The sequence below is a fragment of the Marmota marmota genome, unplaced genomic scaffold (assembly GCF_001458135.2).
Source record: "Marmota marmota marmota unplaced genomic scaffold, marMar, whole genome shotgun sequence".
Classification (NCBI taxonomy): domain Eukaryota; kingdom Metazoa; phylum Chordata; class Mammalia; order Rodentia; family Sciuridae; genus Marmota; species Marmota marmota.
In genome coordinates this window covers 23168403-23194143 of record NW_025999949.1, presented here as the reverse complement: position 1 = coordinate 23194143, position 25741 = coordinate 23168403, and the positions used below count along the sequence as shown (strand labels likewise).

Genomic DNA, 25741 nt, shown 5'->3' with positions numbered 1-25741 from the left:
TCTTCTCTTCCCTGCATTTTTCAAAGTACTACTGCCCCCTGCCCAGATGTCTGCAGTAGCCTCCTGACTGTTCCAACACAGGCCACAACCCTGCAGCGGGCCCTGGGTGATCTTGCCCTTGCCACGCTCTCTGACCAGTCCCCTTCACTTGCCGTGTTCAAGTCACTCTGGCTTCTGTTTCTGGAACAGGTCAAGCCTCTTCCTGTGTTTGGCTCTTTACACTAATCTGCCCGGAATGTTCATTTTCCTGCTCTTGCTCTTCCTACTCCTTCTTTTTTTTCTCTTTAAAATGTCAGTTTAAATGTCACCTCTTTGGAGAGGCCTTGTCTGATGTCCCAGGCTAAAGAAGCACCCAGACTTTCCCTACCGCTCTGTGGTGGCTCTCTGCAGAGCACTATTGCAAGTGCTACTTTCTTGTTTGCCTGCCTTCCTCCCCCCTGCTCTGCTCCCTTGTCTCTTCCAGGAAACCAGTGCCTTCGAGGTCTTGCTCACTCATGTTTCCTAGAGTCTAAAATAGTTCCTGGCAGATAGTACTAGGTGTTCAATAAACATTTGATTAGTAAAGAACTTCATCCAACAAGGCAGGAGAGGGCTTATTTTTCACAAGGTTCTACCCAGCGTATTTAACAGACGTGGCAACACAAACACACATACACACTCTCACACAATGATTTTATAAGTTATAGTCAAATAACAGAGCATTTCACTGTAGTCTGGGGTGCAACCTTGGACCCTGAATTACATGTCCAAGGCAGGAAGTAAATATAAGTTTTACAATTACAGTAGGCTGTGTGGTAATTACAAAGGAGAATCCAGACATGGTCTTGTGGTCAGAAAATACATTTGGTTCTGGCCACACACAGCCCTAGCATTAGTCACTTGTCTGTCTTCAGGCATCCCAAGTTTGGCTACTAGTTAGAAGGTTTTATGCCAGCTGGGAATAAAAATTGATTGCTCTGTGCTTTTTCAATTAAGCTTGAATATTTTTCTAAAAGCACTTTTCTTTTGAAAAGCACTAGCATATGAAGAAAGTACTATACAAACATTTGTTGCCTACTTAAAATGCTTATTAGACTGCCCAGATTATTTTACTTGCACTATTTTGGAACAGCATATCCGGAAAGAATGAGTTGGTACACGGAAGGTTTGAGGCCACCCGAATGTGCATAGTACATTGATTCCAATAAGTTTTTAGTTCTAGTGAGTAAGTATGTGTCTGAGCCAACTCCTGGCTCATTTCTCTTATCCAGCAGCTTATAGCAAGGCTACCAGCGCCCCCACCATGGGCTCCTCTTAGAGCCCAAGTGGAAGGATGGCAATGGGTTCATCCCCTTTGGTTGGAATGAAGATTGTGTGTGTGTGTGTGTGTGTGTGTGTGTGTGTTGCACTGAAGGCCACACTGTGGTACTCCTGGGTGTCTAGCTCTCAATCTTCATTTCTTCCCAGGAAATGAGAAGATTGGTGGCCTCTTCTGAGTGCCAGTTGCTTGCTTGGGTCAAGTTATCACTTCCCTTCTGGAGGGAACTGAATACTAGTTCCCAATACTTCCTGGCACCAACTAAGACTGCTGTGTGAGAACAGCTTTTGCAGAATTAAGATGCAGATCACATTCAGAAAGGGCTTGCACCATCAGAGATTTCCTAAATGATTACAACCCTCACATGCTGGCAAAATCCAACCAACCAACATTGAACAAAAGTGTTTACAGTAGCAGGCCAGGATGTAGTTCAGTGGGAAAGCACTTGCCTGATATGTGTGTATTGGGGGTTTGGTTCTGTCCCCAGCTCCCCAACCCCCCGACACACAAATTCAGTTATCAGAGGCTCAGTTCGTACAATGAATCAGAAAAGTGGCCAGAACATAAAAATCCAATGAAGGTTATTTACTGCATACATATATTCGCTTAATTAATGTTACAGACTTCTATAATTATAAATTGTTGCTGCTGTTAAATTTTTACCTCTTCTATATGCTAGGCATTGTATTTGTTATTGGCAAACAAACAAAGCTAAGGGAGCTAAGTCCTATAGGACAGGACACAGAACATATTCCAAGCAAAGTGGTCTTGTGAGGGCTGCGCATACATATGACACGGTGGAAAGAAGGTCCCAATAAAACCATCAGTCCTCTGGAAAGCTGCTGTCTTACCTAGGTGCAGAAGGAGAACCCTTTGACCTGGATTTTCTGATACAACTCTGCTCCCTTCTTCAATGTGAGCCCTTCCTTCAGCCCCAGCTCAGGTCAACACTCTGATCAATGTTCTCCTCCTCCTCCTATTCCCTCAGCAACTTTACTCTCACCTTGGATGCTACGTACTTGGAAAAGGTACTTTTGTCCAACCCAACCCAACCCACTTCCCACAGCCCATTTCCTTCCTAGACCATGCTCTTTTAGCTCAAACTTCCCCATTACTTAATTGTCTCACTGAATGAAACTTCCTTTTCAGATGCACTGAAGTCTCCTTGCAGATAAGCCTCATGTGTTCCTTCACTGAGCACTTGCTCTGTGCCAAGCATTGCACCAAATGCCAGAGGACTAAGATTGAGCCCGGCCAGAGAGACAAACACATCCTGTGCAAGGAGTGACACAGAACTTAAGTGTTTTGTGCAATGTGTAAATGTATCCCTGGGGGTGAGGCAATGAGTGCAGGAGGACGATGACGAGCCAGGCTCTCCCAGGAGGTGTGATGAGAAGAGGCAAGGATGTCTCTGCAGTGAGAATTACGGTACTTAAGATCACAGAATTGGAAACAGCCTGCTTGGACTCATCCTTCAACTTTATGAACTAGGTGCTCTTAGGCAAGGTATCCCACCTTTCTTTGCCTCAATCTTCTCAGCTGTAAAATGGAGGCAATAATGGGGCTCCGTGTTGCTGTATGAGAATTAAACAAGTAAATATATGAAAAGTTCTTAGAATGATGGTTGGCAAATAGCCACCAACCTCAGTGCGATCATTATGATGACTAACACTATCACTTGAATTCCCACAGGGCTAACATACAGTGGACACCTGCAATATAGTAAATAAAAGTGATGTGCTAAAGAATCAGCCGAAGAGAAACCAATGGGCTGACCTGGGCTGCGACTCTTCATGGGATGAGCCCTCCATGCCCCAGGTGACAGGAAGGCCTAAATTAGCCCAGGCATGGCCACCTGACATGGCACTAGCAGCATCTTCATTGTGCTGTTTTTTCTTCCCTAGCGTTTTCAAAACATTCTTCTGAAGATCTTGGAAGGAAACTGAAGTAAACTGTAGAGTTTCAGATTATTTCCTGGAAACGAGCTGACCTTTCAATAAGATGTGCCCTAATAAACGATCCTGCCCTCGTTAGCCAATCCACTATGGTTTTAGACATATCCTTTGTCCTCAGCTGATATCACGTATTAATTTGTCTCCACCTTTCAAAATATGAGTTTTTTAAAAATAACCAAAACCTAGTGCATTCAGTGAGACTTCAACTCATTCAGCTGAATTCTGGTCATACAATTTCCATTTCAAGCCAACGAATACTTAAAATATCCTCAAACTCAGTACTGAAAAGAGAAGGTTTAATAGCTATTTCCAGGAGGTCACTAAGTAAAAGCAGGACATTTATACACACATCCTATTTCTTTCTTTTTTTTTAAATTAACCTTTAATTTATTACTACTACTACTACTACTACTACTACTACTATTTTATTTTTTTAATGTGGTGCTGAGGATCAAATCCAGTTCCTCAAGTGCTAGGCAACCACTCTATCACTGAGCTACAGCCCCAGCCCAACATCCTATTTCTTGTTCTGGGCAATTAACTAGAAAAAACACATCCCAGGAAAAGTTTGATTAGCCATTAAGAAGACGGGCTACAACTTCAATTATGTAGATTTACAGTAAAGTTAGAAATAAGCCAAGATTGAAGGTAAGACATCTCCTTTGGGCTCATCTTCTTATCTTTTCTTATTTATTTATTTATGGTGCTAGGGATTGAATGTAGGGCCTTGTGCATGCAAGGCAAACACTCTACCAAGAAGCCATATCCCCAGCCCATCTTTTCTTATTTTAGAGGGCTGGAAATACTGCCTGTCCAGGTTCCCAGGACCATATATGCAACTCCTCCTATCCCCTGTCTGCTCTGTCTCTAAACTACCTTGACTCTGTGTCCTCCTCTTCAGCCTCAAGGCTGCTATCCTAACTTGAGCCCCCAGAATTTCCTACTTGGATTATTGTATAAAGTTCTTTATTTGGCTCAGTCTCCCCAATCTATTTCTTTCAACTCCAGCTAGTCATCTTTCTAAAACCATGTTCTCTGGTATGACAATATGAATCTTCATTAGTGGCCCAGGGAATCCCCATTTCCTATGGCTATCCATCTCAATCCCATGCCCTCTACCTATCCCAAACTCATTACACTTCACCCATGTTGGCCACGCTATTCTGTACCTCTTCTCCTTCCCCTAGTGACCCCTGGCCACCCTGCAAGACTCAGTTCAAGTATTCCCTCTATGAAGCACCAAAGTAGAGAGAGGTGTCTCTTCCTTCAGCCTCCAGAGGACCTTCTGTACATGCTATAATCATCACTTTGCTTCTCTACCTTCCCCAGATTGTGGGTTCCTTAAGGGAGGTAACTCTGCTCATTCATCTTCATGTTCTCCAAGAAGAAGGCCTAGTGCAGGAACTCAATTAATGTCCAGAGAATGGCTGTTGAAACCAGAGGATGCAGTGGACACTGCTATCTACAGACTGATTACAATGAGATGTGGACGATGAACAAGACTGTTTCAAAGGCAAATACTTTAGAAGGAGACGGCCTAGTTCTTGATCTAATAACTAATTTTCCAGACAAAGAGCCATATGATGCTCTACAGGCCATGCCACAGTAATTCTCTATTCTTCTTCTGGACAAAAGGAAATTGCCCAAAAACAGGGTGACAGAGGTAATATTCAAGAAATAAACAACTCCACATTACGTCTTTAGATAATATCCAATTCTACTCCCTTGCTGCAAAACCATCTATACTTACAGGAATGTATAATGATTGATTTTCAAAAATGTATAAATTGTTTTAACTTTGTTGATTTTACTAACGTACGGCAGAATATAATTGTAGTGGTATTCAATTATGGCAGTTTTTATAATAAACACTGGATACTAATCATTGGAGAAAACTAGATATCTGACAGACCTTCCTTCAGTCTCCAGAAGACCTCTGTATATCTTATAATCATCATTTTGCTTCTCTACCTTCCCCAGATTGTGGGTTTGAATTTGAGAGAAGAACAGTATCATCACTTGCAAAATTTGTTATTAGAAACAGTCTTTAACATGGGGAAATAATTAAAACATGAAGTGAAAAGATGAGATTAAAACTATATGTGTAATATGATTAATCTTAAACATGGTTTACAGGAAAAAAACTAACAAAAAATTAGACAAAATGTTGCAGTCTATTATGTCCAAGTGACATGAGAACTGGCAGGAGAGGAATCAGGGACAATTTCTGAAAGTTTTGGAGTTTTGAATGGATGGATATTTTTATTCCATTTGTCAAACTGAAACAAATGATGAAATCAAGTCCAGAGATGATAATGTTTAAAAAAGGAACTTTAAGATTTATAATTGCTCAACTTTAAAACTGCAACATTTTACTTTTGTGTAAGACAGGAACAATGGCACTATTTCAATTCCTGATACTCTCTAGATGTATTATCCTAAATTATTATCCTAATTTCAAATTTCTCTGATTTCCTAAAGGGTAATACGTATTTTAATTTATATAATTATCTTCTGTCTCTTCTAATTTTGGAGCTCTAGACAGAGCAATGTATAGAAAGTGAGACAAATAACAGAATAAAGCTAGCCCTACTATCACCATTTGTTCAGTAAATCTTAAAATAAATGACGAATTTTAATCCTCAAAGGATAAAAGGTAAAGAGCCACTGAAGGTGTTTATTTTGGGAAAAAGTGCAGTGAAGGAGGAAGTCACAAAGCTGGTGGAAGAAGTGGTCACATTTGTCGCATCCACTGCTGTCCCGAGACTGTCATGATACTGGTTGCAGTGGCACACGCCTGTAATCCCAGCTATTTTAGAAGCTGAGGCAGGAGGATTGCAAGTTTGAGGCCAACTTGAGCAACTTAGTGAGACCCTGTCTCCATAACATAACATAACATAACATAACATAACATAACATAACATAACATAAAATGGGCCGGGATGTAGCTCAGTGGAAGAGCACCCGAAGTTCAATCTCTAGTACCAAAACAAACAAACAAACAAACAAAAAAAAAAAACAAAACAAAAACCAGACAGACTCTCATGACTCCTAAACTCCAGGTTTAATCAGGTATGTTAAATATGTTACTCTGTAGCGTTTACTTAGCATACTAATTACAAAATGTCATGGATTTTTAGTATTAATTAAACATGCTTATTTTTCCTTTTTGTATATATTTGATAAAGAATATCAAGACTAATTTTTTGATAAACTAGTTTAAGTTTATTTTTATGGTGGCACTTTTTTTTTTATTTTTTAAAAAACCAGGAGGATAATTCCCAAAGTATATTCAATATGGAAGAAATTAAAAAAGGTCAAAGCTTGAGGGTCCAAATCTAGTGAGGCTTAACAATCCTGTCAACACAATGTCAGTGAAGCCACCCAAAATGTAGCTCAGCTCCACAGCGTGGCCAAGTGCTCAGAGCCAATCAGGGCAGGGCTTCCCAAACTAATGGATCCACAGATGCTTGGGGCTGCGCAGACATCTGTTTCTAGTTCAGAGTTGTCTGAAGTTAGCCTAACAGAAAACATACCCCAAAGAGAAAAAATCCTGCTGACTGGAAGGCAGAAATAAATGACAGACAAAGAGGGAGGGAGGAGCTAAAGAATGAGAGCCCAAGAACAGGCCCCTCAATGCAATGCCCTGGAATCAGCATCTTCTCTCAGCCTCCCTGGCTCCCTCTCTCACTGAAAACCTCCCTATCCCCATGAAAAGGAAGACATATGACTTTAAAATCAGGATCAGCTTAGGACACAGCGCCTGTGAATGTGTACAATAGATCTGAGTCACTTGTTCATTTTGTAAACATGAAGAAATCACACTCCTGAAACTTCCTCCTTCATGACACATTCACAGCTTTACAATATGCTTAGCATGGAACATTTATTCTTTTCCTTACCCACACCCAAAGATGTCAAGAGGAACAGATTTTCTTGCTCATTGAAAGCTCATACATTCTAGGCATGTGATAGCTATGGGTGGCAAGGACAGGGAGCTGAAGCAGAATTTGCAGGGCCTGTGCCCTCTATGAGAAGAGGCTGTGCCAAATGGAAATCAGGGAGCCTCTACCAAGGCCTCTGTCTTCCTCTGGGAAAACTTGCCACTCAGGAGTCCTCAGGGGTCCTCCTCCTCTCTACACTGAGGCACTTACTAATCCTTTGAAATGATCTGTTTATGCTGCTGTTTCCCCACCTATTAGTAAGCTTCTCAAGGCTCTGTTCCATCTTTAGATAACCTCTGTGTGGCACGTGAAAGGGACTCAGTGTCAGCATATGGCCTCCGATCTTAAGGGAACCCTGGTGGCTTCAAGCTGGTTCTGTGCACTCTCTAGCTCTTCTGTATAACACAGGGCCCCACAATTCCTACAGGCATGAACTTCAGAAGGGTGGGTTGACTGCAGGCCTAGGAACCACTTGGCTCTACCATAAACTTAAGGGATAGGTGTCAACATTTCTGTAGGCTATCACTTTTTCTTCTCTACCGCATTGCATACTGTGGTGGTCAAATAAAATGTTTTATTTTTATTGGAGGAAAAAGACTAATAAATGGATGAAGACAGTATTTAACAATGTCAGAACACTGGAAACAATTCCCGAGAGGACCCAGCAGGAGACCAGCTGATCTTGCTTGTCATTTTCAAAGCCTCGGGGGGTCTGAGTCCTAGCTCTCAGCGCCAATGTGCCCACCGTCCCCAGCCTTAGAACAGCAAATAAGTTAAAGAACCTACAGTTAAGTGGGGACAAAACAAATGAAACAAGGAGAAAAGCCCAAATAAGTACCTTCCTGAGCACATTAAGAGTGTAATGTTGGGTACAGGCCTCATTCACGGCTTCAGGTGTGGCACTAACCTGGATCTCGCAGTTAGCAGGGGCTGGCACCAAAACCTCAAGCATGGCAGGAAGTCAGCTACATCACAGCCCTCCAACTCCTCTGATAACAATTCTCTTCCCTAGGTAAAGATTCTCTTAAGACAAAAGAAAAAACTATGGAGAAGGAGTTGGTTGAGATGGTCGGAGAAGCCTCTCTCTCATGCTGACATTCTCAAGTATAAGCCTAGAGAGGGAAAAGGTGAGCAAGGCTTCCGAAGCGAATAGGAGGCACACTAAAGATAAATGAAGGAAGGGCATGGTGGCGTATGCCTGTCATCCTAACCACCTGGGAGGCTGAGGCAGGAGGATGGCAGCTTTAAGGCCAGCCTGGGTAACTCAGTGAGACCCTGTTATAAAATAAAGAATAAAAAGGGTTTGGGATGCCCTTCGGTGGTAGACTGCCCCTAGGTTCAATCTCTAGTGCCTAAATAAATGAATGAATGGTGAACACCAAGGGGGCAGAGGAAAGATGAGGGGATATAATCAGAATGTAATTACAAGGTCAAAATTAGGAGCAATGGAATGAATTTAAGAAAAGGAAAATTTTAATTGTCGGGAAGGGAGAGATGAGTTTCTCACGCTCCACACACAGACTGAGGGCCATTCATCCGAACAAAGCTGGTTCAAAATGAGCTGGCAATTATTTAAAGAGAATTTATTTTTGTTACCAAAAGTAGACTAGGTTACTTGATGACACATAGAGGCCCCTTGTATCTAATTTTATCATCCTATTCTTATTCTAAATTAAATAGTAAAAAAGCTAATGATAAAAAAGTCTATGACTATTTCATTCCAAAAATATGATTCAACTTCTAAGGAGATCAAAATGGCAAAGCAAGTACAAATAAAAAGAATAAAATACAGTCAAACATGCTTCCATTTACATCAGATTTATAAACAAAGAGAGGAATACCAAAAAAGGGATTTGTTTCTCTTATTTTTTAGAATGAATACACTTTACTTTTCAGAATTAATAATATAAAGACGGCAATGAAACTTATTAAGCATTATCAGGAAATGGCAAAGAGCACTAGTTTTCAAATTCCAGTCTAGTTTGAAGCTTATTTGTCTGGATAATGAAAACTTGTGGACCTAAATGTGGTCAACCTTCATGTCGTATTAAAAGATGTTGAAGGCTTTTGTTTCCTAGGATCAGGAGTAAAATGTAAAGAAAATGTACTTTCTCTTCCTCACTTAGGAGCCCAAGGTCTGACCCATGCAGCTTTCCTTGGTGGATGCCTACCGGCCACCTCCATCATCCAGACAGGATGGTGCTGAAGCAGATATGCTAACTCATGTCCTAGCACAGTGTGGCAAACACTGAGGGTAAGCTCAAGGGATCACGGGAAGCCAGTCCAGGCCACAAGCAAGACCTTAAAAAAAAAAAAAAAAAAGGTGGCAGGAGGGACATTGGCACTGAGAGCAATCCTGGAGAAAACAGAGGTAGATGAGCACAGGCAAAAATGTGAAAATGGCTGCCATTCCCACATGCTCCGAGGAAGACTCAAGAGCTGCTGCTCCAATAATATGCTCCAGGGCCCCATGACATTCCCCGATAGTCCCTGAGCAATGGAAGCATGTGAAAGAAAGTTTTAGGCTATTACTTGATAGTTTTCAAGGACAATGAAATGACAACAGGTAAGCTGCACAGGAGCCTGCCTGCTCATCCCCTCTTCCTTCCTCCACCCTGATAGGTCTGCATCCACCAAGGTAAATAAGAGAGAGCGCTCAATCAAAAGGACTCACTGCTCAGTGCTGGAACAGCAAGTGCCACGACACATGGCATCCTTTTTATGGGCACAGACACCCAAGGAGAAAGGCCATTCCGGCAGCACAGGGAGCTAAGGAGCCAGGTGCATTGAGAGCACGGGACACAAGACCGACCCGATGACACCAGACCCTGGTGACAGTGACTCTTCCATAGTGGCCAGGCATCAGAGTGCCTTCTGAAATGTCTCCTCTTTGCATCTGAATTATAAACATAGAAGATTTTTGACAAGATTCCTCTGGACTAGTCATATCTTGTGATGAATACTCTGTGCTCTCCCCAGCCTGACTGCTCATCCTTGACCTTCATGTCAATTGTAAATCTAGTGCTAGAGCTATAATTAGGTTTTCAGGGAATCCTTTAAAAACCTTTGTTCTGAATTCAGATGCTAAGATGACTGAAGCAACAGGATGGGTTGAGTCAATGCTTATCAAAACCCTTTTCCATAAACCCTTATTTTCATCATACTTAGTATATTTATTGCTCCTGTAATAAATTTCATTTAAAATCCCAGTACTGACAACAGGCACAACATTTTGAAAGGATAGACAGCCTGCAGGCAGATTTCAAAGTAGAGTAGAGTTTACTCCGTTCAGGGTTTTATAAGGCAGGCTTTCATCTTGTACAATATTAACTATACAATTGCTAACCTGATTTTTCTTTTCCGTATTGCTTCTAAAGTTCTGACAAAATGTTCACTGCCACTGCTAATGTAATTCCGAAGTGGATCATCATTGGTATTTTACTCTGCTTGAAATTTGGAAGCAACAGATGTTTGCACACTGCTGTTTGAACAAACATAATTCGTAAGTGCAAAAGGTACACAGTTTTTCAAAAAAAAAAAAAAAAATGAGAAGAAAATTCTAGCTAAGGGGATTTTGAGAAATCTTGCTGGAAGAAACCTTTGTGTTCTGTTGATCTGACCAAATGGGAAAAAATCTCAAGAGCTTTTATATAAAAGGAAGTCCCCAAACCCCAACATCTAGGGTAAAAAAACACTCCGTTTTCACATCAGCTGATGGCCAACCAGAAGAAAATTGCACTTTGGAAGAAAGCACCAGAATGACTGAAAGTTCCCAGCTCTCCACCAATCAGTTCTGTGATCCCGGTGGTCATGCTGCATATGCCATCTCCCTTGACTCTGTTCTTTCTCCAATCTGAAAATTAAGGGTTCAGAGAAGGGAGGTGGGTGGGCTGTGTAGTCTCAAAAATGCATGTCAGCCTAAATCCTTAATCCTTAACAATTATCAGACTATCTTAAAAACATTTTTATGAATATTTGGTCAACTCAAACACCTCTGTACTCTGAGTCAAGGCAAACTTGTTGGTTTCAAGAGTCAATGTATTTGTAAGGCAAACTTGCACAACATCTTAATTTATGTTACAGAAATAAATGGCCACTAGTAACCTGGCAAATGAAATTTGGATTTCAAGTGATGAAAACATGTTTTACTATGACCAATATTAAGTAAATTGAGCAACAGAAGTGGTTACCCAAGTATAGCAGGTAGGTGCAATGTGGTTATTACTACCATTTTGAAAATTGTATTCAGGAAACCTTATAATCACTGCATTATTTACAAGAGTCAGTGGACTACAAAAAAGAATTATGTTCAGACCTGTCACATTACTTAGAGGGGGAGTAGGGCGGCAAGTCAGCAACAAGAACAGAAATTGAGTCAGTGGCTGGAATGTGTTTTCCCAGGGAGAGGAAACAGACTTCTTACTGTGCCATGGACGCTCACCTATGTTTAAAGCCACACATTTGCCTATTCTTCTTATCATACCTCACAATTGCAAAATCCTCATATAGGTGTTAATTATTTTTTCAAAGGTTTCTACCAGTTAGTTGCAATTCATATAAGCCTGTAATTTCACCCAGAGTAAGTAGCCCATGTCACTGAAAAGGGCAAGAAGGTCGGACACAGGGATATTATATGGGGCTATTACCAAACACAAATGGCCAAATCACAATGCTAGTTGGGGGAAGAGGATTCCCACAGTTCCCATATGACTAACAGTTAATCTTCCACGTACCAGGCAGTGAAATGCCACACACGGCAAGTGAAACTGTGAACCCAACCACGTGAATTTCCTTGTGGCCAACTTCTCGCATTTCAACTCTGCAGCAGTTTCACTCGTTAAGGCCACCTAGATGTTCAACAGTTCCCTGAATCGCTTAGGTCCTCAGATCCTTTCATAGCTCTGACTCTGCACATAACCAATCTCCCTCCTTCTCCTCCAACTCCTAGTTGAGGTGGGGTGGTGGGAGCCAGGGCTTCAGAGTCAGGCCTAGAGGTACACCCTACCTCCCCTGGCAACCTGAGGTCAGGCAAGTGACCTCCTCTCAGAGCTGGATCCCCCGTAGGACTGTTATAAGCATCAAGTATTGGAGTTTCTAATTTAATGTGCTCAGCATATAATACAGTGCTCAGCAGGTCTTTCCTTTCCCCTTTCCTTAGACTCTAGGACACTGGATGCGTTAGCTTTTGCCTTCTGATTCAATGCTCTGTCTTTTATATCTTCTTCAAAATCTTATCAGTGACTCATTCCTACAAGGAGCAGGGTCCCGTCCTGTCTAACTTTCCCTGTCCTTCCCCCTGTATTGCAAGGCACTGTGTGATAACACAGGGCCTCCCCTGGTTCAAACTTTTCCTAGTTCTTATCTGTTTACCTCCTTGTTATGGAGTGTCTTAGTACAATGCCAGGTGCACAAAGGTCCATGAGAGCCGTCTTGAGGTCAGTGCCACTATATCATCTGTTCAGATGACACACCACCTACCTACCCACTTTGAACTTTTCCCTTTGGTCGAGCAGTACCTAGTTCTCAATCTCAACCCTCTACATCATCAGTAACTCTTGTTATAAACGACATCTGCTTCTCTTTCTCTCTCTTCTGGGAGCCTTCCTCTTTTCTGTCTCACTGGGTCACGTCACCACGTCAATGATCTACCAAATAAGCCACCTCTGATCATTTTCCACTTGCTCTTTCTTAAGCATAATTCAGATTACTGCAAGAGCTTGTGTTATTCTCTCCTTCTTTCTGAGGAATATTCCCCCCACCTCACCATTTTATTCCTTTCTTTGTTGGTAGACAAAAGCAGAAATTTCCAGCCACCTTCTGATGGGCTGTCCAAAACCTTCCTCCCCATATTCCTTGAGAGGCCCGAGGGAGGAGCCAGCATGGGCATAAGTCCTACCTCCCTTGGACTTCTGATCTGGAGCAGGCTATCCAATCACCCTGAGTGGCTATGTCACCTGTAAAAGGGAAAACACCTGCCTGTTGGTAGGGATACCCTGAGGAGACATTTCATATAAAATGCTAAGACACGTGGCTTGGCAAACAACAGCTCTTCAGAAATGATGGCAGTGATCTGAACCCTCCAGAGGAGCTACCCACCACCCTGTCACCCTGTCAGGCTCCATCACAGCCTTGTTCCTGGTAGTAATTTGGAATGTTTGGCCTCCTTCTCAGAGCACTGTCATGATCTCCCTCTGTGGTAGAAGACATACTTATCCTCTGCTTCAAAGCTTCTTTTTTTTTTTTTTTTAATTTTTAATATTTTTATTTTTTAGTTATCGGCGGACACAACATCTTTGTTTGTATGTGGTGCTGAGGATCGAACCCGGGCCGCACGCATGCCAGGCGAGCGCGCTACCGCTTGAGCCACATCCCCAGCCCCTCAAAGCTTCTTTCTAGGTTGTTTCAAAATACTTCATCATCTTTTTTGGTTCAGTGCTTTTCAAACAGACCCCCTGCCCATCATTCCCTGGGCTACATCCTGAGTCCTACAGGCCTTTTCTCAAGATTTTCTTAAAATGCCAACTCCTAACTAGCATCTTTTCTGATTAAATATGATGGACATCCTCAAGAAAAATAATTATGCTCCAGGACATGCAGGTGGAAAGATCTCTGTCTGGTAGGGTCTGGTGCCGATTCAGAAACTGCTCCCAGCTTGCTGTGTGCCCTGAGCTAAGGTACTTCACCTTTCTAAGCCAGGAGGGCAGTCTAAATGTCCCCAAGCTCCTTTTAGACTGAAGACCAGGTTCTCTGCCTTCAAAATACATGGATCCCTTGCCCTCTCCTGCCCACTGGTGCTGCTTTTGGCTGTGGAAGAACTTTCCTTTGCCTCAGCATTGTTTTCAAGGGCAGAGACCATCATCTGGGTAAGTCACTAAGCACAGCCTGCAGCAGAGGTACAGACAGCACTAGCATGCATTTAGAAGACAATGATCAAAGTGCCTCCAGTGAGGCAGACAGCTGCCACTCCATGACTCAGAGCTCTCTGCAAATGGCTTAATTTAGCACCCTTTCAGTTGTCTAAAGAACAGAATCCGAGTAAAGGACAAAGTGAACCAAACACCCTTTAGTTTAACTTCACAATGGCCCTTTAAGGTCAGAAGGTGTTATCTCTGCAATTCAGATGAGAAAGCACAGCTGACAGCCATATTCACAGAGGACTGGGGGCACTCCCAGCAGGCCTCTGCCACTCACCAGCCTGCAAATGATCCCGGAAGGCAGCACTGCCCTTCTCAGGCCTTATTTTCCTCTCCTGGAAAATGGCCTTAGTAGTGGTTCCCAAATCTGGCAGGGTGTCAACCACAGGAGAACTGTATTATAAATAAATCTCTATTCTCAGGTCAACTCTTGGAGATTCTGACTCTGTAGGTCTGGAGTGGGGCCCAGGACACTTTATTTTCTCTATGTTCCCCCGATTCAGAAACAAGTGCCGCTGGCAGCAATAAATGTCTGACACTGGATTCATAGTTCAGTGTCCCATTCAGTTCCAAAACTGATTAGATCATCTAAGCACTCCCCACTTAGAGAACCCAAACTGAACAATTTCCAAGGGCACTGCATGGTTGCTTACCACATTCATGAGAACCCAACGAGTTCTGAAATCAAAATTGGTTTATAAGACCAAATAGCTTCCCACAGGGTCCACTGAAGAGGTAGTCTCATTTTCACAGAAGTCGAAGTTCAAGTGCAGAAACTCCTTCCTTAGCCAAACCAAAATGGAACACCAAAGGGACAGGAAAAAGGAGCAGATCTGCTAGAGCAGCATGTGGAGAGCATTCTGCTAGAATGAACACCCACAGTCCATCTGGATTTGCTTGCCAAGAGCATAAACATTCAGTGTCAGTCTTACAAAGGGGAGATCCAACCCCCAAACTGTTGTGTACTGTGAGAGTTGGGACTTATGGAAGGCTCACTGTGGGCAGCCTCTTGCTAAGGAGATTATGCACACCATCCCATTTCACAGATACAACTCTCATGGAAATAATCTTATTTACATTTTCTTGAAAACTGAAGTTCACAGGGCTAGTCAAAGCCATGCATATTTGACACCGTAAATCATGCAATACCATTAGCATGGCCTCGAACCCTAATGTAACTTAGGTCAAAATTTTTAGAATATCTAACAGCAAATAGGAAGGCTCAGCAAATCTACCAACTTTCTAACCATCTATGAATTGGAGACAAAAGTATGCTCTTTACAGAATTCTAAAGTTTTTGTACAAATGGGAAGAGAAACATAACACATAGATCCCGGCTCCCATTCTTGATGCTATTTGCTTGTGTACATGCCCTTGAAAGGCCAGTTTTCATATCTGACTCTGGGTTCTATATCAGCAGAGTGTGGAGTGACAGCAGCCATTTACATGGCATGGGTGTTATGAGAATTAAATAGATTAAGTCCACAAAGCAGCTTTGATCTTAGAGAAAAGTGCCATGTAAGTGAAATACAGAGCTACTATTTGTCCTTGAGAAGGCTGCAGCTGACCAAAGCTTATAAGAAGCACCTTGGGGACCATGTTTCCCCCAGTGTTCTCTAAACTCTCCAAATCCCACTCCAGCAAATACATTTGCACAGCAGGAAATGGAATGCTATGCATTTTAAACTCTTTACTATTGATTGGAATCTGAAATGAGGTAAGCTTGTCTCAAATTCCTGGGAAGGGGATTTGGGTTCTGAGGCAGTGAAGGGAACTCCTAGCAACATGGCCTGATGTTAAAAGCAGTCCCTCAAATTGTGCTTACTACTTCTAAAGCATTAATAGAACAGTGGAATCAAAACCTGCTATATTTTGTTAAAAATATAGAAAATAGATTTTAAACTTCAGGGGGTGGGGGAGGAAACACAGTTTTCACATTCCCCATGGAGTTTTTCCAATCCTGTTTGAGGTTGTTCTTTCCCAATACACAAGACTTGACATTTACACAGTGTTCTACAATCTTTCTATTATCTACAGTTCACAGCGCCCTGTGAGGGCGGCCTAGGTTCTGATAACCACTTCACAGGTAAGGAAGCAGTCACAGACAGGAGTCCAATGACTCGTCATAGTTAGGAGAACCCTTTCTTCCTTAATGTAAGGCATTTGACTGCCTCTTTCAGAGTGTGTGTGCACAAACATAAAAGCCCATTGCATAAAGGGAACAAGACTGGGTTTCTCTCTTAGTAGACTCGGCACGACATTAAAATTGAAAGAAGCTGCGGCCATCCAGGCCAAGCCCGGTGCTAGAGCTAAGCCTAGAGGAGCAAGTGCTCAAGGCCAGATGTATGGTGCAGCATTGGCATTCCCATCTGATCAATGTCCCCTACATCAACTGCCTCTTCTTCTGAGATGTGCTAGGTCTAGATGCTGTTTTCTGTAGCATCTAGTATACACTCAAGAGTTCTGAAATGCCAGATTGTCCTTAGATGCTGGACTTACTCTGGATCCTCCAGGTGAGTGCGTCACCGGGGCATGCTTTATCCCAGCCTTTAGGGTGGAGTGCTGTTCCTCCCCTGGGCTGAGACTGTCAAAAGGGCAGTGGAGTAAATTTCCACACTTCTTTACGGTGCCTCCAAACACTAGTTCTGTTTTCCTCTAGCCAGACAGCAGCTTCATTTCCCTGCCCCTGAAAGTCATGTGCCCCAATCACTACCACCACCCCTTCCCTCCCATTCCTAGGTCGGCCTCCCTCTCGCCTTTGGCTCTAACCCCCAACCTCAGTTCTAGGTGACAGTTCTTTTGGAGTGGCTGGGTGAGAAGTAAGGAAAACAACAACCACCACTCATACTTGGGTAGCGCACTAGCCCCCAACACCCATCATCTCACTGTTGGCCATGCCAGGCCCTGAGCTAACTGAACACTGAATTCACTCACTGAATTCACAAGGTGTCTCACAACATCTTTGTGAGGCAGGTTACCATATTAGCCTCATTTTACAGATGAAGGAATTGAGGCAGAGAGAGATAAATTTGCCCAACGTCACATAGCAGGGTAACAAAGGGCCTCCAGATTCTTATGGCTGGTCCAGCATAATATTGGATGGGTGTGTTGCTGGGGAATAAGATCAGCTGGCAGGCAACAAGGCTGTGTGTAACCAAAGGCAGATGTGGATTCCAACTGGAAATGGACAGAAACATGCAACCCCAAATGTACACAAAACACCTTATTTGTTCAAAAGGAAATCTGGGAAACTAAAAAAAGGAAACAGGATGTCAAAAAATGACAGGCCTGAGGTTTTCTGCAAGCTTCAAAGGTAGAGCCAAACTCTCAGGTGAGGGCTCCTGTGTGGGAACTGCAAAGTAGCACCTGGTTTTTAAATGCGTCTGAGAACATCCTACCCACAGCCTTGCAGGACAACCTGTTAAAAAAGGATGCACATCTACTGTGGACTGAGGTCAGGCTGGCCTTGGGCAATCCCTGGTGGGGATTTTGCCAGCTGTGAGCAACGTGACTCGGGTGGGGTCTTCTGGGTGGAAACTAATAAATAATGGCTGTCTTGGTCTGGACAGCACCCCTCACATTTCTATGGACTGTAGACTATTTGAGGGACAGCTGTGATGGGCAGGACAGATGACACTGAGCTGGAGCCTCAGTGAAGCAGTGACTAGATGTTTCCTCCTCTATGAGAGCTGGACCAGATGACTGCAGATATTATTTCCAGCTGTAACGTTTTAAGAGATGATCTCTCTCCTGACACTAAAAAGAGCGAGCCAGGGAATGGAAACCCAGCTGACCAGAATTAGTGGAAAGGCTGATAGAGTCTGATGAAACACTGATGATTAATAGCCAATCACTGACCAGAAAGGCAACACTAAGCACAGAGATGTTGTGCACTGGTCTGTGAATCATGTGGGGATCCTCAGGACCTTGTTTTGAAAACCCTGAGAGCCACGCATCTCCCACCTCTGGCAAGGCAGCCAAGCCCCAAACCAACAGGGCCTGAATCCAGATGTGTACCCATGACTGCATGCACCCACAGTCTCTGGGTGCCTGGCACTGAACCAGTGCAGGGACGCGGCGGTACACATCCAGAGCACTCCACCCAAGTTCCTGCACATTTACTTTACTCCCTTTTCACTAGAATCTGGTGAGACAAGCATGAACACCAATCCTCAGCTGAGCATACAGTTATCACCCTTGGCCTCACCCTACCTTGCCCTGCCGGCATGAGTTATAACTTAGGAATCTCTTCTGGAGACGAGGCAGCCTGAAGGTTCATACAGTCAGGTATAGAACACTGCTGTCATGCACATGGTTCTGACTGTTGACTTCAATGTAGTAACTGAAAAATTATGGAAAGAATCTGTAATAAAGGGTTAGTGTGCAGTCTTTGGGTGACCTGTGACTCTGAAAAGTGACTAATCTGGAAAAATGGCCACTGCTATTTTCTCAAGTGTTACTCCCACTAAAGCAAATCATTTTATTTTAAAATGTAGTTCCTTGTGATGGAAAGGACATCATCACTATGACTGCTGTGGAGCAGGGCAATATGTTACTGAGCAGCAGCCTTTTTTTTTTTTTTTGGTACTGGGGATTGAACACAAGGGTACTCTGAGCCACATCCCCAGCCCTATTTTGTATTTTATTTAGAGACAGAGTCTCATTGAGTTGCTTAGTGCCTCGTTTTTGCTGAGGCTGGCTTTGAACTTGCTATCCTCCTGCCTCAACCTCCCCAGCCACTGGGATTGCAGGTGTGTGCCACTGCTCCCCGCTTTATAATTTAAAAAAAATATACTGCACTTTAGGTCCTATGTGGTTAATAATCCTTGCCTAAACCAAGACCAGTTTGTCTATGTTTTCTTCTAAGATTTTTCTAGGTTAAAGTTTTATATTTAGATATATGACTCATTTTGAGTTAATTTTTGGATACGATACATGATTGAAGTTTATTTTCTAAATAAGTGCATACTTAATCATAGGACCATTTACTGAAAAGACTTTCCTTTCCCAATGAACTGTTTTGCATGCTTGTGGAAAACCCTGGAACTATCTTTGTGAATCTGTGAAAAATTAATTTGCTGGGGTCTATTTCTGGACTCCATTCTGTCCCTCTTATCTATTTAACTGCTGTCTTGTAATACTGTCTTGGTTACTACTGGTTTTATAAGTCTCAAAGTCAGGTAAGGTAAGTTCTCTAGTTTTGTCCTTAATTTTCAAAGTTATTTTCGCTGCTCTAGATCCTTTGTTTCCATATGAATTTCAGAATAAAAATTTACCAAAAAAACCCCACTAACACCCTGCTGTGATTTTGATTGGGGTTCCTTTGAATCAAGAGATCAGTTTGGCAAGAATTGACATCTTTTCTTTTTAGATATGCATGATAGTAGAATATATTTTGACATATTATACATATATGGAGTATAATCCCCATTCTTGTGTGATTGTATACAATGTGGAGTTACATTGGTCATGTATTCATAAATGAACATAAAAACTTTGTGTCCAATTCATTCTACTGCCTTTCCTGTTCCCATTATTCCCCTTTGTCTAATCCAATGAACCTGTCCCTTCCCTGCACACCCCACCCCCTACCCCGCTTATTCTGTGATAGCATCTGCATATCGGAGAGAACATTCAGGCTTTGGGCTTATTTCACATAGCATGATAGTCCCCAGTTCCATCCATTTACCAGGAAATGCCATAATTTCATTCTTCTTTATGGCTGAGTAATATACCATTGTGTACATATACCAATTTTCTTTATCCATTCATCTGTTGAAGGGCATCTAGGTTGGATCCATAGTTTAGCTATTGTGAATTTAGCTGCTATAAACATTGATGTGGCTGTGTCACTGTAGTATGCTGATTTTAAGACTTTTGGGTATATGCCAAGGAGTGAGACGGCTGGGTCAAATGGTGGTTCCATTCCTAGTTTTCTGAGAAATCTCCATACTGCTTTCCAGAGTGGTTGCACCAAATTGCAGTCCCACCAGCAATATATGAATGAATCTTTCCTCCCACATCCTTGCCAACATTTACTATTACTTGTATTCTTGATAATTGCCATTCTGATTGTAATGACATGGAATCTCAGTATAGTTTTAATTTGCATTTCTCTAATTGCTAGTGATGTTGACATTTTTTTCATATATTTGCTGACCATTCAGTACCTTTGCCCATTTATTGAGATTTTTCTTTTTTTTTCTTTTTTTTTGGTGTTAAGTTTTTTGAGTTCTTTATTATTATACAGTCTGGAGATTAATGCTCTATCTGAGGTCCAGGTAGCAAAGATTTTTCCTCATTCTGTAGGCTCTTCCTTCACATTCTCATTTTTCCTTTGCTGTGCAAAAGCTTTTTAGTTTGATACCATCCTGTTTATTGATTCTTGATTTTACTTCTTGTGTTTTAGGAGTCTTGTTGAGGAATTTGGTTCCTAAGCTCACATAATGGAGAGTTGGGCCTACTTTTTCTTCCAGTAGGTGCAGGGTCTCTGGTCCTTGATCTACTTTGAGATGAGTTTCATGAAAGGTGAGAGAGAGGGGTTAAATTTCATTCAGCTACTTGTAGACTTCCTGTTTTCCCAGCACTATTTGTTGGAGAGGCTCTTTTCTCCAGTGTATGTTTATTGCTCTTTTGTCTAGTATCAGAAAACTCTATTTATGTGGGTTTGTCTCTGTGTCTTCTATTTGGTTCCGCTGGTCTTCATGTCTGTTTTGGTGCCAATACTATGCTGTTTTTGTTACTGTAGCTCTGTAGTATAATTTAAGGTCTGCTATTGTGATGCCTCCTGCTTCACTTTTCTTGCTGAGGATTGCCTTTTCTATTTTGGGCCTCTTATTTTTCCAAGTGAATTTTATGACTTTTTTCTATTTCTATAAAGAACAAAGAACTGACATCGTAAGTATACTAAATCATCCAACTAATGAACATGGTGTATCCACGAACATGGTCTCTGTTTGTTGGGGTCTTCTTTGATTTCTCTCAGTAGTATTTATAGTGTTTAATATATACAGACACATTCTTAGTCTGATGTACCACAGGTTTTTCACATTTTTGGTGATAAAAATGTATTTTAAATATTTCCATTTATGATTGTATGGTGCTAATAAACAAATAAAATTGATTAATGTTTATTGATACTGTACTCTTCAAATTTGCTAAACTTCCTCCTTAGGAGTTCTAGTAACTTTTTTGTATACTCTGTTGGATTTAGCACAGATGACCATGTCACCTGCAAGTTTTACTACTTCCTCTTTAGTGGATGGCTGCCTTGGCTGCACTTCTTAGAATCTCTAGGTCAATGCTCAATAAAAGTGGTCAGAGTAGATATTTCTTTCTTTCTTCTTTTTTTTTTTTTTGTACTGGGGATTGAACCCACTGAGCCACATCCCCAGGCCTTTTTAATATTTTATTTAGAGACAGGGTCTCGCTGAGTTGCTTAGGGCCTCACTTAAATTGCTGAGGCTGGCTTTGAACTCATGATCATCCTGCCTCAGCCTCCTGCGCCACTGGGATTACAGGCATGTGCCACCAGCCAGAGTAGATATTCTTGCCTGTTTCCTTAAGGGACTAGACTTTGGTTTTTCAGCACTTGAAGTATGATGTTAGCTATGGGTTTAAGAAGTTCCTTTCTATTCTTAGTTTGCTGAGATTTTTAAAAATCAAAATCAATATAGGATTTTGTCAAATGCTTTTGGCATAATGTGGTTCATATTATTATTCTTTTAATATGCTAATGGGTACACAGCATGTACTTGGTACATATATGGATACTATGTACCTGTATGTTAACGTATTAAAAGGAAAATGATATTATACTACTGATTTAATCCTGCAGTACCCATATTGCTATGACTTCTCTCATTCTTGTCGCTTATAATTAGTGTAATTTTTCTGGTTTTAATTTTTTTATTCTCATCCTGCTTAGAAGTTTTTCAATTATATTGATCTCAAACAACCTGCTTTTGATTTCACTGATTGTTTCTACTGAATTTCTGATTTCTATTTGAATAATTTTCCGTGATCTATATTTTCTTTCATATGTTCACTTTGGGGTTCATTTACTCCCCTCTCCCCCCAGTTTTTAACCTACAAACTGAAATGACTGCTTTGTGACTTCGCTTCTTTTCTAATATGGGCAGGTGTTTAATATGATTATTATCCATCTCTCTATTGCTTTAGCTGCACACACTATATATTTTGATATGCTGTTTTCATTTTCATTTAGTTAATAATCCTTAAATTTCCCCTTTGATTTCTCTTTGTATACAATAGTGACCTCCCCACCCCTGCCAAATTTGCAGGGGATCCAAGGAGACTCTCAGCATAGATAATACCGAATCTTACATATAGTATGTTTTCTCCCATACATATGATAAAGTTTAATTTATAAATTAGGCACAGAAGATTGACAACAATAACAAATATTAAAACACAAAAATTACAACAACACACTGTACTAAGTTAATTAAAACTTATGAAATATTTATCTCTGTTTTCAGACTTTGGAGACTAAAACTGTAGATAAGGAAAGAAATTTACTGTATTTAGTTTCCAAGTATTTGGAAAATTTCCAGATAGCTTTCTGTTACTGATTTCTAATTTAAACCCACTGTGGTCAGAGAACATAGTTTATCTGACCTGAAATCTTTTACATTTAATAAGACATATTTTATTGCCTAGAATATGCTCTCTTTTGTTAAATGTCGCGTATACACATAAAAAAATGTATTCTGTTGTTGTTAGGTGTAAAGTTCTATACATGTCAATTGGTGAGGCCAGGCGATGATGTTGTTTCGATCTTCTATATCCCTACTGTTTTTTTGAGTACTTGCTCTATTATTGAAATTTCTGACTGTAATTGTAGATTTGTCTATTTCTTCCTACAGTTTTATTGATTTTTGTTGCATCAATGTATGTTCTCTTAACAAATCAATCCCTTTATCATTATGAAATGGCTCTCTCCCTAGTAATATTCATTGCTGCACATCTAATTTGACTAATGAATATAATCAATTCATTTTTCTTTTCATTAGTATCAGTATGCTCTTCCATTCTTTTAATCTATTTGTGTCTTCATATTTTTTAATTGATTTTTTAAAATAAATGACAGCAGAATGCATTATAATTCACATTACACATACATATAGAGCACAATTTTTCATACCTCTAGTTGTATTACAGTATGTTCACACCAATTTGTGTCTTCATACATGCACTTTGGATAATGATGCCCATCACATTCCACCATCGTTGCTAACTCCCTGCCCTGTGTCTTCATATTTAAGATGCACTTATAGGCAGTATATAGTCAGGTCTTGCTTTACATCCAGCTGGTAACTTTGTCTGTTTACTGCTATGCTTAGACCCTTTACATGTAATAATTAGACTAGGTTCTAATCTCCCATGCTATTTGTGAATTCTTAGTTCCTTTTTTCCTCTCTCTTTTTTTTTAGTATGCTGTTTTTTTTTATTGGTTGTTCAAAACATTACAAAGCTCTTGACATATCATATTTCATACATTAGATTCAAGTGGGTTATGAACTCCCATTTTTACCCCAAATACAGATTGCAGAATCATATCGGTTACACATCCACATTTTTACATAATGTCATATTAGTAACTGTTGTATTCTGCTACCTTTCCTATCCTCTACTATCCCCCCCTCCCCTCCCATCTTCTCTTTCTACCCCATCTATTGTAATTCATTTCTCTCTTTGTTTTTTTTACCCATTCCCCTCACAACCTCTTATATGTAATTTTGTATAACAATGAGGGTCTCCTTCCATTTCCATGCAATTTCCCTTTTCTCTCCCTTTCCCTCCCACCTCATGTCTCTGTTTAATGTTAATCTTTTCCTCCTGCTCTTCCTCCCTGCTCTGTTCTTAGTTGCTCTCATTATATCAAAGAAGACATTTGGCATTTGTTTTTTAGGGATTGGCTAGCTTCACTTAGCATAATCTGCTCTAGTGCCATCCATTTCCCTGCAAATTTGTCATTTTTTAGTGCTGCGTAATACTCCGTTGTGTATAAATGCCACATTTTTTTTTTTATCCATTCATCTATTGAAGGGCATCTAGGTTGGTTCCACAGTCTAGCTATTGTGAATTGTGCTGCTATGAACACTGATGTGGCAGTATTCCTGTAGTATGCTCTTTTAAGGTCTTCAGGGAATAGTCCGAGAAGGGCAATAGCTGGGTCAAATGGTGGTTCCATTCCCAGCTTTCCCAGGAATCTCCATACGGCTTTCCAAATTGGCCGCACCAATTTGCAGTCCCAACAGCAATGTACAAGTGTACCCTTTTCCCCACATCCTTGCCAGCACTTGTTGTTGTTTGACTTCATAATGGCTGCCAATCTTACTGGAGTGAGATGGTATCTTAGGGTGGTTTTGATTTGCATTTCTCTGACTGCTAGAGATGGTGAGCATTTTTTCATGTACTTGTTGATTGATTGTATGTCCTCCTCTGAGAAGTGTCTGTTCAGGTCCTTGGCCCATTTGTTGATTGGGTTATTTGTTATCTTATTGTTTAATTTTTTGAGTTCTTTGTATACTCTGGATATTACGGCTCTATCTGAAGTGTGAGGAGTAAAAATTTGTTCCCATGATGTAGGCTCCCTATTTACCTCTCTTATTGTTTCTCTTGTTGAGAAAAAAACTTTTTAGTTTAAGTAAGTTCCATTTGTTGATTCTTGTTATTAACTCTTGTGCTATGGGTGTCCTATTAAGGAATTTGGAGCCCGACCCCACAATATGTAGATTGGAGCCAACTTTTTCTTTTATCAGACGCAGAGGCAACTTTCATTTTTGTTTTGGTTCTGGTGCTGGGGACTGAACCCAGGGCCTTGAGCATGCTAAGCATGTACTTTACTCCTGAGCTACATCCTCAACCCCTTTAGGCAACTTTTGGATTGAGTGTTTCCTATTGATTCCATTTTATCTTTGCTGTAGGCCAATTAACTAGACACCATTGATGTGGTATTTTACTGGCCTGGCTTATAGTACATATCTTTAACTTACCACAGTGCTATTTTGCTACTTCATATTTAGCGTAAAAGCCTTAGAAAGTATAATTCCATTTCTCCCATCCCAGCTTTTTTTGCTGTTGCATATATTTTACTCCTATATTGGTCAGAAACATTATTTTTGCTTGAAAACCTCAATTATTAGAGGAGCTAAATAAGGACAGTTTTAATATGCTCAAGTAGTTATCACTTATGCTTCCCTTTATTTCTTTGTGTAGATCTAAGTTTCCATTTGGCATTATTTATTTATTTTTTCTTAAAGAATTTTCTTTAACATTTCTATAGTGTTAAGTTTGCTGGTAAAGAATTCTTTTTTTTTTGTTTGTTTTGCTTATTTGAAAAAACTTTTTTTTTTTTAAAGAAATTTTTGCTGGTATACAATTCTAGATTGATGGTTTTATTTTTTTTTTTTTTTAGTAGTGTGAAGATTTTACTTCACTGGCTCATACATTGTGTTATTTTTTAAGAAATCTGCTTTCAACTTCATACTTATTATTTTACATCTAACTTGTATTTTTGTTCTCAAGTTGCTTTTTAAGGTTTTCCTTTCTGTCACTAATCTTATGCAATTTGATTATAACATGCCTAGGTTTAGGTCCCCCCCC

The 25741-nt window shown here is 40.8% G+C and overlaps 1 protein-coding gene and 1 long non-coding RNA gene across 6 annotated transcripts in view; one reads left to right on the top strand and one right to left on the bottom strand.

Annotated features, from left to right (window-relative positions):
- Nsmce2 (NSE2 (MMS21) homolog, SMC5-SMC6 complex SUMO ligase) overlaps positions 1–25741 on the bottom strand; it is a 224494-nt gene that overhangs the window by 14300 nt on the left and 184453 nt on the right. The window contains exon 5 of one of the 5 annotated variants that reach the window (XR_007347192.1): positions 13093–13150. The exons of the other annotated variants lie outside the window; for them this stretch is intronic. The gene's annotated coding sequence lies outside the window, so the exon portion shown is untranslated. The remainder of the gene's footprint in view (positions 1–13092; positions 13151–25741) is intronic. 5 annotated transcript variants of the gene reach the window in all.
- Positions 23068–25741, top strand: part of LOC125616545 — a 14963-nt gene continuing 12289 nt past the window's right edge. The window contains exon 1 of the long non-coding RNA XR_007347195.1: positions 23068–23078. This is a non-coding gene — a long non-coding RNA (uncharacterized LOC125616545). The remainder of the gene's footprint in view (positions 23079–25741) is intronic.